This window comes from Rhinopithecus roxellana, chromosome 17 (genome assembly GCF_007565055.1).
Source record: "Rhinopithecus roxellana isolate Shanxi Qingling chromosome 17, ASM756505v1, whole genome shotgun sequence".
NCBI lineage: Eukaryota > Metazoa > Chordata > Mammalia > Primates > Cercopithecidae > Rhinopithecus > Rhinopithecus roxellana.
In genome coordinates this window covers 13,582,382-13,597,475 of record NC_044565.1, presented here as the reverse complement: position 1 = coordinate 13,597,475, position 15,094 = coordinate 13,582,382, and the positions used below count along the sequence as shown (strand labels likewise).

Sequence of the window (15,094 nt, the reverse complement as noted above, 5' to 3'; positions counted from 1 at the left end):
TGGATATCGGATTATTTTCAAATGTACAATTCAGTGGAGTGATAGAGCATAGTGGCTGACACTAAAATTCCTGTTCCCAATGATGGGTAACTATTTTCCTAGAAAATAAATCTGCCTATTGCACATTTTGCACTTTGGTTGGCCGTGTGTTAAAAATTGTCCCCAGAGAAGGAGTTCACAGACTAGTGTGAAGGAGTGAAATCTGCCTGGAAGGAAACAGCCTGCATTTTAAAATTAAGTACCCATTCTTTTAGGCATCTGGAGCTGGCTCTAATGCAGTAAACAACACCTAAGATCACCTATGAAGTATTTTCATATAAATAGTTGAGCTGTAATTAAACCAAGATGTGAGCTTTAGCTCCCAGTACAGGTAATATAAGAGAAGAACCACTTAAATGACACTAAAAAGAACCAAACGTTCAAATCCAGAATGTGGAATGTTCTATAAGACAATGAATTCAGTTTCTCCAGCAAGTTAATACAATTCAAAGAAAAAGGAAGGAAATTGTTCTACGTTAAATGTGCTTCTTAAAGATATAACAACCAAATGTAATGTATGGATTGGATCTTTGTTCAAACCAAGTGTAAAAACTATTTCAGGAAACTATCATAAAAAAATGATTATGGGATGGATATCAGATGATAGCAAAAAAAAAAATGCTATGTTTGTCTATTTTCACGCTGCTGATAAGCACATACCCAAGACTGGACAATTTACAAAAGAAAGAGATTTAACTGGACTTACAGTTCCATGTGGCTGGGGAAGCCTCACAATCATGGTGGAAGGCAAAGAGGAGCAAGGCACATCTTACATGGATGGCAGCAGGCAAAGAGAGAGCTTGTGCAGGAGAACTCCTCCTTATAAAAACTATCAGATCTCGTGAGACTTACTTACTATCATGAGAACAGTACAGGAAACACCTGCCCTCATGATTCAATTACCTCCCACTGGGTCCCTCTCACAACACATGAGAATTCAAGGTGAGATTTGGGTGGGGACACAGCCAAACCATATTAAAGTCGATTTTGTTTTAGGCATAAAATAGCTCCATATTTGTTTTAAAAGTTGAATAATGATGGAATTTGCAGGGGAAATGACATGATACCTTGAATCAGTTTCATAATACTTCAGCTGATAAGTAGAACAAAAATAAATAATAGATAAAATGAGGAAATGTCTTGACAATTGTTAAAACTGAGTGATAGGCACATGGGAATTTGTTGTGAGATTTTTCTCCTCTTTTTTTGTGAGATTTGAAAAGTTTTGTAACAAACGTTTAAAAAGTAAGAATGCTGACTTTAGATTCACACATTTCTGTGTTCAATCCCTACCTCTCCATGTAGATTTACTAGATTTGTGCTGGGTAAACGTTTCTCACTTCATTTGTATATTCTGTTAAAAATAACATATTATCTCTTTATGTAAAGACAATTTATTTTCACATATTTAAAAGGCAGGTACATCACATATTAAGTAGTTGGTAACCAATTATTATCATAGCTACACCATTCTCACTACCCAGATATATGTCTCATTTGTGCCACATACACACACACATGCACCTATCTACGTACACATATATATGTATATGTGTACATTTGTCTGTGTATGTTTATATAAATCTCATTTGTGCCATCTATATATATATTCACACACACATTCACATATATTTATACACCTGTGTATATACATATGTATGTGTAGATATGTATATATGTCTGTGTGTATATATATATAGGTGGCACAAATGAGACATATACATAAATGTATTGTGTATATATATATTTTGTAATAATGTGTGTATATGTGTATGTGTGTTTGTATATGTTTGTGTGTGTATAGATCAGCATATATGCATGTATATGTATAGCCAAAAAAATCAAATAAACTAGCGTTCACTCCCACGAAATCTTCCCTTTTGTGCGCGCGCACACACACACACACCCTTGACTAAGATCTGCATTTGTTTAGAAAAATACATTATTATAAGAAACATTTTGAATGTCAACTTTCAGAGCTATACGGATTTCCTCTTTTAGTATATCTCTCTTTCCAGAGAGAATAGGATAGAAGTTAGCATTTTTGAGCTTCTGTAGAAAGTAATGTTTGGACCGTTTGATGTAATTGGCAGAGTGTTGAAGAAACATTTCAAGCATAATATTTTACAGATAATCTTTAGTTGACCTATTTTAAGTAGTGTATGTTTAATTTTATTAAAATAATATTACCTTTAAAATTGTATATACTTTATATTCTAAAGTGTTCAGGGTACTCAAGTATGAAGGACAGTATGTCCTCTGCAATGTATTCTTGTATTGGGAGGACTATGTAACATTCTAATACCAACAGCAGTCATTTAAATAATTCCAGGTCGTTCCTCAGAAGATCTAAGGCATTATAATTTTTGTCTTTATTTATTTTTATTTGGAAGAAAATGAGGAAGAAAACAGAAATGAAGGAGGAAATGAGAAAATCCTCCCTATGGGAGCATCGCACACCCTGGAATAACTAAACCGTCATTTCATTACTTGGAATATATGCTATTCTAGTATGCGGGTCAAAAAAATGTTTTTACCTGTTTGTGGGCTGCAAAAATGACCATTTTGCTATTTTAATTGTAAGACACTGCAATTTATTTTTTTTACCTGACATATAAAGCTTTACATTCGTTAGTTATTATTCCAGTAGAAATCCTTCATCGTTTTAAGATGAAGGATATTTGCAAGAGGAATTCTGCCAGATTGTAGAATCATTAGACTAGTCCCGATTCATCATCCTTCATAAAGTTTGGCTGTAATCTGCACATTTATATGATAATTTTCTAGTATGATTAAATGTTCCCATATTATACCTTTCGAATAAGACAGCACTTGCTTAACTCTCTCTCTCTTCTCTCTTGCAATGTCATTGTTGATTATAACTTAAATTCAGTTTCAATAGACTATATAAATTGAACACAATGACATCCGTTTAGGCATCTTTAGGCATGCTTGTGCAAGCATTACAGGAAGCCCCTTCAGGGAACCAGAAATTTGTCAGAAGTGCTCTTTGTTGCGATATTTTATTCTGTGTTATAGCTGGAGGACAATACAGTTGCGAAGACAATGCCCAAATCCTCTTTTTCTATTCTCTTCTGAACTGTAGTGGAGAAAATTTAAGCACACTGAAGAAAGTCAATTGTTAGTTGGAACATTAACTCCAAACTTGAATGAGTAGACTAGAGGCAACTTCTGACCTACAATCCAAATAGATGAAGTAGCCCGTTTTCCCCCACAGAATCACATCCACGTATACAGCAATAACAATGAAAGCTAAGTACAAAAGACAAAACAGGAAAGAATGAGAAAATCGGCTGGGCACGGTGGCTCACGCCTGTAATCCCAACACTTTAGGAGGCCAAGGCGGGCGGATCACGAGGTCAGGAGATCGAGACCATCCTTGCTAACACGGTCAAACTCGTCTCTACTACAAAATACAAAAAAATTAGCCGGGCGAGGTGGCGGGCGCCTGTAGTCCCAGCTGCTCCGAGAGGCTGAGGCAGGAGAATGGCGCGAACCCGGGAGGTGGAGCTAGCAGTGAGCTGACATCCTGCCACTGCACTCCAGCCTACTACGTCTCAAAAAAAAAAAAAAAAGGAATGAGAAAATCAGTAGATTAAGGCTTACTTCGTAAGTCCAAGGGCAGGGTAGGCCTAACAAAACCATGGAGAAGGTTTCTTAGGCCTGAGTAAATCTCACGAGGCTCAGCATATATTGAGAAACAGAGACAGAGCCTAAGAAACCCCCATCATCTACCCAACCCCGTCTTTTCACCCCACTAACTCTAGATTTAGCTTTAATCCATTTGGTTGGCACAGAAAAAGCCTTATCCTTGATCACTATGGCCCATTCCAAAGACTGTGTCAAAGAAGAGTGAGAGAGGTCAGAAAGCTGACTGTGGGGGTCAAAAGGAGCCTTAGGTCCTTGAGGTTACAAGTGCTATTACTACACCATCACAATTCTAGCATCGTAAATGCTCTTGGTGAAGATAGGTTTAGAAACACTTCATTAGTAATATTAAATTACACAATGTTCACATAAATAATTTACATATCATCATAAGAACGGCATGAAATTAATTTTATTTTATGTATTTTCTACACAATATAAAAGGACTTCTATTTTATTCCTGTACAAAAATAGACCCCATATTTTAATTCTAGAGTGTGTTATACACAAACTACAGTCTTGCTATAATTCTAGTTTGGTTGAGTACCTATAATATTCAAAATTAAGTGGATACTATGTTTCATACATCAAAGTAAATTTTATAATAGAGATAATCTCATGAATAACTTTTTAAAAATTAACTTGTTATTTGTGCATAATTTGTACAGATGTACAGAAAAGTGTAACATTGAACACAGGATTCCCATGAACCCTTCACTGTAATTTTTCAGTGTTAATATTTTATCATACTGCTGTGTTCATTTCTTTCTATTTCTTCTTAACTATGAGAGTAGCTTGTAAAAATAATGTCCACTTACCCCTAAATATGTCAGTATATATTTCTTAAAAAACAAGGACCTTCTTATACATGTTCTTAGTGTAATTCTAAAAATCGGGAAATTAAGAGTGATATAATACTATTGTCTAAAACCACAGACCTTATTCAGAATTTGTCAGTTGTTCAAGAAATACTATTAACATATTACATATTACATATCTTCACATATTAAAAATTTTTAGTTAAAATATATTGAATTACACATTGCATTTGATTGTTATATTTATTTATTTTTTCTTGTTTTTTAAATTTGGAACACCTCCTTAGTCTCAATATGAGTATAAAGTGGATTCAGATGATTGTCTCTTTATTCGGGTTTTTTGTGTTTCCATACAAATTATAGAATTGTTTCAATATCCAGAATATATTAGTTCGGTGCAAAAGTCATTGCAGTTTTTGCCATTACTTTCAATTGAACAAACCGCAATGATTTTTGCACCGACCTAATATTAAAAACTCAAACAATTCACTAGCAAAAAGAAAACTGATTTAAAAATGGGTAAAAAATGTGAATAGATACTTCTCAAAAAAAAAAAAGACATAGAAATGGCCAACATGTGTATGGAAAAAGTGATCAACATCACTAATCATCAGAGAAATGTAAATCAAATGAGACAGCATCTCACCCTAACTAGAACGGCTAAAAAAGACAAAAAATAAAAAAATGTTCATGAGAATGTGGAGAAGGGCAAATTCTTATACATTGTTGGTGGGAATGCAAATTAGTACAGTCACTATGGAAAACACTATAGAGGTTCCTTAAAATTTCAAAACTACCATATGATCTGGCTGTCTCACTAGTAGGTATATGTCCAAAGGAAAGGCTATCAAGATGTTGAAGAGATACCTGTACTCCCATGTCTATTGCAACACTATTCACTTATAAAATCAACCTAAGTGTCTATCAATTAACAAATGAATGGATTTTACAAATGTGGTATATATACACAGTAAGTACTATTTGGCCATAAGAAAGAATGAAATCCGGCCGGGCGCGGTGGCTCAAGCCTGTAATCCCAGCACTTTGGGAGGCCGAGACGGGCGGATCACGAGGTCAGGAGATCGAGACCATCGTGGCTAACCCGGTGAAACCCCGTCTCAACTAAAAAAAAATACAAAAAACTAACCAGGCGAGATGGCGGGCGCCTGTAGTCCCAGCTACTCGGGAGGCTGAGGCAGGAGAATGGCGTAAACCCAGGAGGCGGAGCTTGCAGTGAGCTGAGATCTGGCCACTGCACTCCAGCCTGGGTGACAGAGCGAGACTCCGTCTCAAAAAAAAAAAAAAAAAAAAAGAAAGAATGAATGAAATCCTGTCATTTACAACAACATGGATGAACCCAAATAATATTACATTAAATGAAGCAAGACAAGCACAGAATGACAAATGGTGCCTGATTTCACTCATAGGTATAATCTAAGGTTGATCTAACAAAAGTAGAAAGTAGGAGATTAGTTACCAGAAGCTGGAAAGTATAAGGAGGAAGGGTGTGGGGAGCGGTTGGTTGATGAGTACAAAGTTACAGTTAGATAGGAGAAAGAAGTTCTGGTGTTCTGTGCACAATAGGATGACTATAATAATGTATATTTCAAAATAGCTACAAGAGAGGATTTTGAATGATCTCATAAAGAAATGAATGCTTGAGATGATATACTATTTATCCTAATTTGATAATTACACAATGTATACATATATTAAAACAATACACCTTACCTCACCAATATGTATAATTATTGTGTGTCAATTAAAAACAAAAGAAAACTTAAAATAACATGGAAAATAATGGACTAACAGTTTATTTTCTCCGGGGCTGTAAACATTATTGGACCGGTTAGTTTCCAAATCTCTTCATTTGCTCCCCTAAACCCATTATCAGTCCAATATATATGTCACTTTTTCTGCCTTGTATATTGGAAAATGTATATGGCTCTGTATTTGAGTAAATAAACCTTTGCAACTGCCATATGCAAAGGCTCCACAGTATTTTGCTCTACTGAGAAGTCTACTGTTTACTAGCACTTCTGAGTAGAGCTATCAAAATACAAGTTTGATGATCTTGTTTCTCTCTCTCTTTACTAAATTTACTGAGACTGTTGAAATTTATCAATTTGACAATCTCTTTCAGCTTCATAAGATATGACCTTATTCAAGCTTCTTTTTGTTTCAGTAGATTAAACAAGAACTGTTTATTTTTAGATATTACATGTGCACCATTTGTCAAAATCTGTGCAAGCATTTAGCAAATGATGAGCTGTAATTTGCATACATCATGATTATATATATATATATAATAAAACATAAGGAGGTTCAATATATGTCTTAAGGGAAAAACAATTATATTTTAATTAGTATTTAACTAAATGGAAAAACATGGAAAATCTCTATAGTTTTATATGGATTCATGGATTTGGACTACAATGAAATCCATGGTAGCACTAATCAGATGACAGTTTTTATTATACTTTGCTGCCTATCCACCTGTTTTATAATGCTACAGCATGCATCAAGATAACTAGATTTAGCCAATATGTCCCAAATAAATCCACATACTTTTGATTATAAAGACAGTTTATTGTAATTTTAAGTAATTAACAGCTAAGAAATAATTATTTTTAAAATATTTTATTAATATTACCTAGTGAGAAAATTACTAAGTTGAGCTTTTTTCCTTTTGCAATGTTGTTCTATTAAAATAGTTTAAAGATAATCTCCATTGTGAGCGCAATGTTGTCCTAATTATTTTGTAATCATTTTTGGCTTTATATAAAGACTAAGAGAAAAATTTAAAGAATCAAATAATATTTCTTGGAAAGGACTAACATGAAAAAAGGGAGTTCTAATGTAAGAATCTAATCTGTGTATACAAATAAACACGAGATGGTATTAAATTATTAATATTTGATATGGTATAAAAATTACACTTTTTTCATCATTGTAAAATAGGATAGTTTCCTAACAAATGGAACAGATTAGGGAGGTGTTTATTTTACATAAATCCAAACATCATTTAACTTTAAAATTGCTTCTTACTGCTAGTCCTAAATGTGACCTCTAAAATTTAACGAAATGTTCATGATGACAGATTACTAAGAGATACCTATATCCTTGACTCTGAGGGAACTGACATTAATTTTTTTAAAAACACAGCTTGATTAAAACAAATATCACTGTATCTCTGTTCATATTATCATCTGATTTGCCTGCATTAAAAAAAAAAGACATAAATTTAAAAACATTTGAAAGATGTTTTGGACTCATTTCACTGTATGTCCCCGACTCAGACTTATAGTATGTATCTAAGAGAAAATTAAGCTGCCCCTACTTTTTCACCCTTAGAAGCTATTTTGTGATCCCCTTTTTATAAGATGGCAAATCTGTTAACACTTAGATACGTAATATCTTATTTTTTCTTATTTTATAAATTAACTACTTCCCTTTTTTATTTAAATAAAGAAATACGTTGATCAATTTATTTTTTAAATTAATTCCACTCACTTTTATATGGTAAATATAGTTAGCGTTGTTCCATTTTCTTATGAACCGAATGGGGTTCTAGAGGTCTATTGACTTTTACTGGACCTTTAGTATTGCAATTGCTGTCTGGCTTATTTTATAGATTTTTAAAAACCCACTATATAATAGGAGCAATGCCACAAGTGTAATTTGGTCTCTAAACTCACACATTTTTTTTTGTTTAATATGCGAGTCAAGTGTGCAAAGAAATAAAATGCAACATTAGATGGTTAGATCCATGAGCAGTAGCATAAGAAAGAAACTCTCCAACTGATTCCTCTATCAATATTGTGTTGCAGGATAAATTTAGTAAGCACAAAACCTCTTAATTGAACTTCTAGGATAATTTCTTGAAATATGGCTTTGCAAAATGGCAGAAGGAGACTAAAACTAGGGGACAAGAGGTTGTTATGCTAGCTGTTTAGTTCTATCCATACATAGTTTAAATCTTATAATATCACACAAGTGCTAGAGAGACTAACAGAATAAATTCAACTGAAGGGGTGCACAATTTTGTATCTAGTCAGTATTGGGCATGTGACATAAACAATGCTAAAATATTACTTTATGGACTCTGAACAGTACTTTATAATTTTTCTAAAATAAATTTAGTCATTAAAATGTAATGCTAACTTATGAAAAACAAAACAAATCGAAACAAAGCAGATTCTATTTTAGGACTGCAGTTAGCTTAAGATGCCTAAGGTCAAGTGGATTCTAATAGCAAAGCTGTGCCTGACTGTGCACAGCAAATAATAATCTATTAGGCAAATTTCAAATGCTGAATTTTTAATGCAATATGGTGATTAAACCATGGCCTTGCCTTTTTTTAAAGGATTTGTAAAGAATAATTGAAAACCATAGTAAGGATATTGAATTAGTCCTTGCAATTTTTCTACTCAAAAGCCTGTAAATATTTTCCTTGGAAATATAGTAGATATTAATCAATCAATATTTAGGAAGAAAAGCAGTCTACAAAAGAAGCAGATGGGCACATCAATGGGGAGAAAGTCTGCTTACTGTAATTATATAGGTTATTCTAGGAACACAAGGCTCTGTGTAACTTCAGCAAAGAATGTGAGCTTGTGCTCCCTAAGAGTTTTACTGGTCATTGTACTCCTCCAGAAACACTTCACTCCTATAATCCTCAAGCGAGTAAACCAGAGATAAATGTGTACTTCCTACCAAGTGCATTAATATGAAACCAAGTTAAATTGTGAAATTAACTTTGAGAGAGCACTTGTGATCTATAATCATTTGCATGCAAAGATAAACTCTGGTAGTAGATGTTCCAAGCTGAAAACAAATAAACAAACAATCAAACAAATAAAATGTGTCTAATGGGGAGTATACAGAGCTATCCAAATTGTCTCTTTAAGATATATTTTAAATATTTCTTCTTAGAGTCTACATTTTAACGGATATTTGTGCATCCTCTTTGCATAAGACACAATGCGTTAAATGAAATGTGAGGCTTTTCTTTAGTTAATCTAGTAATAAAGAAAACAGCAACAAAGGAAGTACATGGACATACACTTTTTTATGTTTGCAAGTAATATTCCAAGAATTTAGAGACAAACAAAACATGTAGGAGCTGTATAATGCTTGCAATTATGTGCGTGGTAGGATTAAGCAATGGTTATAGAGAGAAATATAATGACCCACAGAGATTGTGGTGACTGAGTGCCTTATAAATTTAAGACTCACCAAAAGATAACAGGAAGCCATATTGTTTGATTATAACTGTGAACTTTGTATTTAACGTGCTTTGTATGAGTTATGTTAACTCCCTTTTAATTGGATGATGATCTTTGTTGGGAAACCAGGATCTGTGAAGTCCATATTCTCTCTCTCTCTATGTATGTAGACATATATAATGGATAAAATATGAGTGCATTTATACTTCTGGAGAACTAAATGATTACAGCCTAGCAGTGCAACCCCATCCAGTTGCCTCCGTGGCATAATCTGTGAGAGGGAACTGGAAACATTGATTCCACAGTTCCATCCCTTTGAGGCGACAGTTAGGTAATTGCTAAACAACTGGTAGAGGGATCCCTAGAATGCTAGGCATCTGAGTCATCTCCAGTTTCTATGGAATTAAGTAGGGTTCAATCACTTCCTTTCAGAGAATTCCCTCACAGCCTTAGGTTAATAAATAATCTATGTCTTGCTTGATCAGCAGATTAATTTAAGAAATCCCTAAGTTGGATTGGGAGGCTTATATATGAAAAATACCTCACCACATTTTTGCTTCAGTTACTACTATTTATTATATTGAGTAAACTGGAAAAGACTCTTCTTTCTCTCAGATATTCAGCAATATCCAGCTTACTAGCCAGGAGCCAAGCTAACTAAGGCCAAAATAGCTACTCTTTGAAAGTCTCTATATTGAGTGCTTAGGAGACTACAAAGAGATAGCATCAATATTCCATAGAATACATGCCATTTTAAGAGATTTGACATGTTCATGGAAAAAGAAAAACTGAAACATTTAGAGAATGTCAAGAAGTAAATGAATGGTAAGGATTGTAGGAAGCCTACGGATTGATAGAAATCCTCTTTTACTGGGCTGGTCAACAACAGTTCTGTAAAGGATGAGATATCTGAGCAAGACCCTTAAAGTAGAATTTCTAAGAGACTCTTGTTTGTCAGAAAAATTTATAATGTTCTAGTGTTTGAAGACAACCATGAGGGGAAAGAAATACCTTAAACTAGGATAATAATACTCTAGTCCATGAAATTATAAAATATCTACGTAGAAATGTAGATAAAACCAGAAATGCTATATCCAATTAAAAAAAATTTATTTTACAATTATTTTATTTTTTATCTTCTCCCATAAAGACAATATTCTCTTCAATATTTTTTCTCACTTTTGTCCCTCATTCCAACATAATGCTTTCCTCCGGTGTTTCTGTTTTGTGGTCTACATTATGTCTGTAAGTAGGTAAACCATTGCTACTCATGCATATGAATAAGTTATCAATTAATATTCTTTAGCTTTTATGTAGTAACATCCACATCACTGTGGGAATAATATGTCTTAATTAATTAAAAATCCAAACAAATTCTTGGGTAGTAAGATACTGTAACACTCTAGAGAGGTATGGTTGAAGTCTGGAATCTGAAAACCATTAGGCTGCTCCTCAGAGCTTAATAAAATCTAATTCTAAGGGGACAAAGTTTCAAAAACCCCTGATGATTGTTAGATGCCATTGTAGTATGTATTTAGTAGCTAGGGAACATTTTTAAAAATGAAAATCAACTCACATGCTCTCCAACAGGTAAATTACTAAACAAATTGTGGTGCGTTCATAACCTAAAGTGTACTCAGAAATAAAAGGGACTATTGATGCATGCAACAGGCTAGATGTCCAGAGAATTGTGCTGAGTGAAAAAAGTCAATTCCAAAAAGTTACTGATTGTATAATTTGATATTTATAAAATTATTGAAATAACAAAATTACACCTTACATCGTTTTTATTTCCTGGGTTTATGTTAAAAGAAAAGCAAAATACTATTTTAATTTAAAAAGTGAAATAGCAAAATTATAGAAATGATAAACACTTAATGTTGCCTGAGGTTATGAAGGTGTGGGGAATGTGAGAAAAGTAACTGTGGCTGTAAAAGGGAAACAGGAAGGACCATCATAGTGATGGACATGCTGCTTCTTGACTATACCAATGTCAACAGCCAGGTTATAATTTTTTTTTTTCGAGTAAAACAAAATCAAATTTAATGGTCTTAAATGCAAAAGTAAAAACAAACAAAAAACACAAAAAAGCAAAAGAAAATTAACAGAACAGAAGAACCCAAAATGTCAAGGCGGTTATGAAGAGAACTTTGAGGGTTAATCTTTAAAACGACAAATCAAAGCTTTTGGTTAATAGATAACTGGCAAGAAGTAAGTACTTTTCTGCTGAGTGTTCATACAAAAGCAAAATTCCAATCCGACTAAAATAGAAAAAGGTCTAAGCGCTCACGAGAAGGGATGCGAGAAATACAATGCTCAAATATTTCTGTGTTACTAAAAAACAGAGCTATCTTACGCCTCCAAGCTATGTTAAATGCTCTGGAAAACGGGAGAAATTATCGTGAACAACAGTATCCAATGTGTGGGGCGCTGTGCATGCAATGTGTGGACAGAAACTCAGGGCGTCAGAGTAGCAACACATCTTCAGGCGTGCCTGGAGCTTAGATCTAACTCTGGAATATACTGGAGTTTCCCTGAAACTCTTTGGTCCATTCCCATTGATGCCTGGGCTTACGAAACACGTTTGTGTCCTTCTCTGGAGGGCCCGCCTGGCATGCGGCCCCCGGCCCCAGTGGTGACCCACGCTGGACGGGCCCACCGCCATTCCCAGGACCACTTGGCAGAGCTCGGGACTGAGTGAGCAGGAGGTGGCAACGGGACCTGCCTGGAAAAGGAACTTCCTGTCAAACAAAGTATACATCGCTTACAATGTTGAAGCGGTTGAGAAAACGCACACTCAGCATCTGTTTAACATCTTTAGATTAAAAACTAAAACTAAAAGGTGATTTTTTTTGCTACCCAGTCTGTGGAGACATTGAATGAAACGCGTGTTAGACAGTCTTAGAGGTTAAAGCATGCTTCAGGTTCACCACCATCCAGAGGGACTGGTTAGTCAATGCAGTTCTACTTAGATTTCTGTTTAATATATATCTTGTTTTGTTTTGTTTTGTTTTGTTTTGTTTTGTTTTGTTTTGTTTTGAGGTGGAGTCTCGCTCTGTTGCCCAGGCTGGAGTGCAGTGGCGCGATCTCGGATCACTGCAAGCTCTGCCTCCCGGGTTCACGCCATTCTCCTGCCTCAGCCTCCTGAGTAGCTGGGACTACAGGCGCCTGCCACCGCGCCCGGCTAATTTTTTGTATTTTTAGTAGAAACGGGGTTTCACCATGGTCTCGATCTCCTGACCTTGTGATCCGCCCGCCTCGGCCTCCCAAAGTGCTGGGATTACAGGCGTGAGCCACCGCGCCCGGCCCTGTTTAATATATATCTTAAAGGAAATAACTTACGAAACTTAAGATTGGTCTAACATTGTGGGATTTCAAACATTTGAACATGTGGGCTGCATCCCAGAGTATAAAAACCTTCTCACTTCTCATTCAGACAAAGACAAACACTTGTGAAAATTGGCGCAAAATAAGTTGTACACTAACAAGAAAAGTTTCAACTCCTTCACTCTTAATTATCTATTCTGTACAAAAAAAAAAAGCATGAGCGAGTTATTTGTGGGACTTGCTGGTTTTGAAGGAAACCTGTAGGATCTTGTCCCCCAGGCAGTAGCCGTTCAGGCTGGCTATGGCCATCGCGGCTTCTTCATAGTTTGTCATGGTCACAAAGCCAAACCCTTTGCACTTATTGGTGTTGAAGTCGCGGATCACTTTCACATTGGTGACGGCGCCAAAGGGCCCAAACATCTGCCAGAGGATCCCCTCATCGGCGTCCTGCCCCAGGTTGTAGATGAAAATGCACCAGCTGGAGGAGGCGTTTCCGGGCACGTTGACGCCAGAGAGACCGCTCATGTGATCGACGCCCATGGGGAAGAGCCTGAATATCTGCGCCTGGTGGTGAACCGGGCCTCCGAACCATCGCGCTGGCGAGTGGTACAGCTGCGAGAGGAGTGCCACGTTTTTGTTCTGGTTGGGGTTGGCTGCAAACTTCACTGTGATGGGCTCAGAGGAACCTGGGGGTTTATGACCATTGAAACTGGTAATTGCCTCTTCTGCCTCCGACCGTTTGTCAAACCGGATAAACGCAACCCCTCTGGACAAACCTGTGGTCTGATCCACGAGGACTCGCGAGTTGATGATCCGCCCAACCCGAGAGAACATGTCCTCTACGTCCTTCTGGGTCATGGTCCGAGGGAGCCCGCTGATGTACAAGTTGGCATCTTTGATGACCTCTGAGCTCGGGCGAGCATACGACACCTTAATGGTTTTTGACTGGAACCTCAAGCCGTTCAGCGTGTTGATTGCTCTCTCTGCATCCTTTGCGGTCACGTAGTTCACAAAGCCGTAGCCTAAGCTATGTCCTGCTACTTTATCCCGAATGAGTTTTACAGATTCCACTTCGCCGATGCTGCTGAATAGGCTGCGCAGCTCATCCTGGGTCATGTTCTGAGGGAGGTAGTTGACGATCAAATTCGTTCTCCCAATGTCACCCCTGCAGTCTTCGGCCATGTGGTCTTCATAACCATTAGACATTGTATTTTTCAAAAATCTGGACGCAGGCGGGCGGGCCCGGATCTGCTCCAGGGCGGGCGGGAGGCGGCGGCAGCGCGGCGCTAACGGCTCCGCTCGGCCTCGGTAGCGGTGGCGGCGGTGGCGGCGACGGCGACGGCGACGGCGGCAGCCCAGGTTATAATTTTATCTGTAGTTTCGCAAGATATTATCATTGGGGGAACCTGAGTAAATATATACAGGATTTCTTTTTTTTTCTTAGAACTATATGTGAATCTGAACATCACACACTGGGGCCTGTCGTGGGGTAGGGGGAGAGGGGAAGAATAGCATTAGGAGATATACCTAATGTAAATGACGAGTTAATGGGTGCAGCACACCAACATGGCACAAGTATACATATGTAACAAATCTGCACATTGTGCACATGTATCCTAGAACTTAAAGTATAATAAAAATAAATAAATAAATAAATATAAAAGATTACTTTTTAAAAGCCTAGTTAATCACATTTGCAGAATGAGAGGAAACCAATTCATTTTCTTGAGAACTAGTAAATAATGTGAAAATATCTTGCTTTATCCTGGGTTTTATATATGAGCTGTAACACTGGGTAAACTAATAGTAGATAAATGAAAGCTTCTCTTTATAGAATAATTTCTAAGAATAAGTGAAAAGAATATTAGAATTAGAATGTCATAATTTTGCAACCCTCAAAAAATTACTGAATATAGGCACTAAATTTCAGTGATTGCAAATATCACCAAAAGATAAACAGGGAGACGTGATACACTTCCTGCAGAAAGAACACATCTACAGCCCAACCAAAGT

General features: G+C 36.3%; 1 protein-coding gene and 1 pseudogene across 4 annotated transcripts in view; one reads left to right on the top strand and one right to left on the bottom strand.

The window, feature by feature from the left end:
• Nucleotides 1–15,094, top strand: part of LRRTM4 (leucine rich repeat transmembrane neuronal 4) — a 790,142-nt gene that overhangs the window by 498,065 nt on the left and 276,983 nt on the right. The window lies entirely within an intron of this gene.
• LOC104670395 lies at nucleotides 13,096–14,431 on the bottom strand (annotated as a pseudogene). Its single transcript, XR_749131.2, has one exon. The product of XR_749131.2 is annotated as an ELAV-like protein 1 pseudogene (transcript).